This window comes from Erythranthe guttata, chromosome 14 (assembly GCF_056151865.1).
Source record: "Erythranthe guttata isolate IM_541 chromosome 14, IM_541, whole genome shotgun sequence".
In the NCBI taxonomy this organism is placed as follows: Eukaryota; Viridiplantae; Streptophyta; class Magnoliopsida; order Lamiales; family Phrymaceae; genus Erythranthe; species Erythranthe guttata.
The window spans coordinates 9,834,941-9,838,802 of NC_142546.1; positions in this window are offsets into that span (position 1 = coordinate 9,834,941).

Here is a 3,862-nt window from a genome sequence, read left to right on the forward strand (position 1 = left end):
ATTATGTATATTTGTTAATTTTATGTTATTCGTGTTCGTTGAATGTTTTTAATTACTTAATCGATATAAATATTGATACGAATAAAATAAAAATAATAAATCTTACAATGTAATAAAAAATATTTAGATAATATAATATTTAATTTAGGATTTTATACGAAATTAATGTAATTAAATACAAAATTCAAATATTATAATTAATTCGTAAATATTTTATTATTGTTTAAGATATGTGGACAAATTTTTAGGGAGTATAAACGTGTAGCACTAGAGCACTTTTTTTGGATAATGTGCTATAGGTCCCTCTACATTAGACTATGTGTACAAATCCAGGTAAAATAAATCATTTTCTAATACATTAATTGTACCTATTGTGGCAAGAATACCCTTAATAATTTCAAAATCCCCTAAAATCTATAGATCAAATAAAATTCTCTTAAACATCTCTTCTCCAAAATTTTACGAAAACAAATATATATATATATATATATATATATATATATATATATATATAATCCGTCAAATACAACCAACAAACTGAACAATATGAAATGCATCATCTATATGTAAATAAACAATAAAAAAATTGTATTGTTAGAAATTGTAATTTGCAGTTTTCTATTTCATGTTGCTAATTTTTTTCGTGTTTTAATTTCTTTTTGTTGTTTATCGAATGAAAATCAATTAAAAATACAAAAAACAATTATAAGTTTACTAGAAAAAGTTATTGAAGAGAGAGAGAGAGAGAGAGAGAGAGAAGAGAGTGAGAAAGAATGAGTAGGACATAGAGACAGACAAGTGAGAGAAGAAGAGTGATAAGAGGAATTTGTTAACAACTTCCATATAAAAATTATATATTAAACGAGGAGGGTGTTTTTGTCTACAGACTAATAATTTAGTATACTTTATATTGATTTCGGGGTAAATGAGTACTAATAACCCCCTAGTTTTAAAAATATATAGGGATAGGTCCTATGATTTTTTCTGCCCTAGCCAAAAATTCAAATACTAAATTTAATGTGTGAGACCCCTGAGGCCAAGTGATATGGATGTTTTACCCTTAATTGATATAGTTTTGGGAAATAAGGCCAATGAATTCATGATCTCTGTCATTTGATTCTCTCTTCTCCACCCAAACCTTAACCTTCTCTCCACCCACAGCCTCTGCACCTCCAAGCGTCGTTTCCATACGTCTAACCCCGCTCCACCATATTTTCTCAATCCATCTCCTTCTACGGCGCTGCCGCAAGATGTGAAACCACAGTCAGAGAAGGGAAAGTCGTCGCCGCCGCCGATCCACCCTTCGCAAATCCACATGATTTTCGGACCACGATCCGCCGCAAGCGCCGCTCTTCGTTCGACGGAGAAGATGAAGAACGGTGTCGTATCAATGGTGTCGGACATGTTCAAACCACATAGATCCTTCCTCTTCCGGCGTATCCTTTCGCCTTGGATCCCTCCAATCGCCGCCGCTACAGTCAACAACGGATCCGCCTCCTTATATATTACTGATTGCTAGTTTATATCTATTTTGTGTTTCTATAGCTGTAGTTCAACACAATTTTTACTCAGTCTAATATGTGTTCATGTTTAAGATATGGTGCATGAGGAACAATGGTACAACTGTGTGGGCGCAGAAAACACAACTTGTCTGGATTAGGGGAGATAAATTGAGCAATGAGCTTTCTGTTGAAGTACAGTTGAGTGATCTTTCTTGGCATTATTTCTACATAATTTCTAATGTACCTAATTGTGTAGTCTGATTTTGCTTCCAATGAATTTGACAAGTTAGATTTTTTGTATAATATCTTGTCTTTGCTTACATCCGCCTCTGATTGGTTCCATATTTTGGCATATTCCTGAAGATGGTTTGATGATGGATCAGGAGCTTGATGTTGTAGGTGATTTCATTTCCCCAGAGCTTCCAGGTCGATATGTTTCATAGTGGAGAATGTCACTTTGCTTCATCATAATATCATTTTTTTTGTTGGTTTGTTCTTAACTGGATGTGTGAATTCAGGCTTACTCAAGAAGACCGTGACTACCAATTTGTTTACAGGTCGTGGTTTGTTTGGTTGCTCGAGAAAGGGATCGTGTTTGAACAACTCCTATGCACTAAGTTTTTGCCGAGAGAATATGTTGAATTTGAAGCTAACAACTACAAACTACACTATATATGACTATACATGTATAGTCACATGTGGTCATATACATTGGGTCACATGTAGTCCTATACATGTAGTCATATATAGTCACATGTTGTCATATACATGTAGTCGTATATAGTCACGTTTAGTAACATTTAGTAATATACGGTTATATATAAGCTATGTGTTTTTTTTCTGATGTATAGTGATGTTGATGATTGTGTTTTTACATTATTTTGTTGGGTACTAATTGATTTATAATGTTGATGAAGTTTTTTTTATATAATCAGCCGTCCATAATCGGTCGACTACAACTTTGGGGTAAAAAAATAGTACATGACTACATGTGCTATAGTCATGTGTTACTATATACTATAGTTATGTGTAGTCAATTTCACTAATTTGTCAAAATTTTGAAAAAAAAATATAAAATTAAAAAGCTAAAAAGCTAAAAATTAAAAAAGTTAAAAAATGAAAAAAAATAAAAAAAATATATAAAAGAGGGTATATATAAAAAATAATAATAAAATAAAAACTCATATTTTTTTATTAAAAAATCTGAAAAAATGATAAATGTAGGTCCAAAAATGCTAAATGCAGTTGGCTATTACGCTGAATGCAATTGGTGGAATGCTGAATGCAGCTGGGCGAAATTACATATAAGGGTACAATAGTACTTTTGCCTCTCCATGGGTATCTCAAAGGAAGAATTTTAGGGGATGACCTATCCCTGTATATTTTCCATTCTAGGGGTGTATATTAAATGGCCTCTTGATTTTATTGGTCAAGGGACGTATACGTATATTAATCTAATAGAATGGATCTCCACCTATATAATTCCAGAATTAGAGGTATCTTGCAAATTTTCGCTTTTTTTTCAAGAGAATGTTAAATGTAGGTCTCACTTTTAAAGCAAGAGTAAATTAAGTAGGTGGCATGTGGACCCGATTGTTTAGGGAGTGTTTTTGAGGAATGGTACTAGAGATGCTCTAAGAATTGGTAGATTATGGGGCGGATAAGACTTCCATAAGAATATTGACACCCCACACACAATGAGGATTCTATCACAATTTCAACATTTCATACTCCACCATTTCAACACTTAGCCTTGGGGATCTTTAACTTATACTACTGAGGTTTAAATGTTGATTTGATTTTATGTAAGTATATAACATAATGCTTAGTTGATTTGCTTTTTTTATTGCCAATGAACCAAACATCATGGCTTCTGGAACTTGATGAGATTTAATCTTGAACTATTAGCAAAGGAATTATGGCGGCTTATTACACAGCCGGAGCTCCTTTCTTGAAGATACTCAAAGCTCGTTACCATCCTCATCGAGATATTTCGACGGTGGGAGAAGGAAAGAGGTTGTCGGCTACATGGAAAAGCATTATTACGGCGCATCCTTATCCGCAAAGTGGTGTTTGAATGGGAATCGAAGATGGAACTAGTGCTATTTGGCATTACACAAATAGTGGTTGTTTCTTGGTCAGATCGTGCCTATCATGCTATTTTACAGACGAGAACTCAAGGTGGGGTCAGCAAAGGGAAACAAACAAGCACAAATACAAGTGGAGCAGTTTCGAGATATTGGAATGAGATATGGGGTCTCGAATAACTACCCAAGATCCGTATGTTTCTTCGGCAACCATGTTCTTCAAACATTCTCGTCACGAAACATTAACTCACAGATGCAAGATATGAGATACTG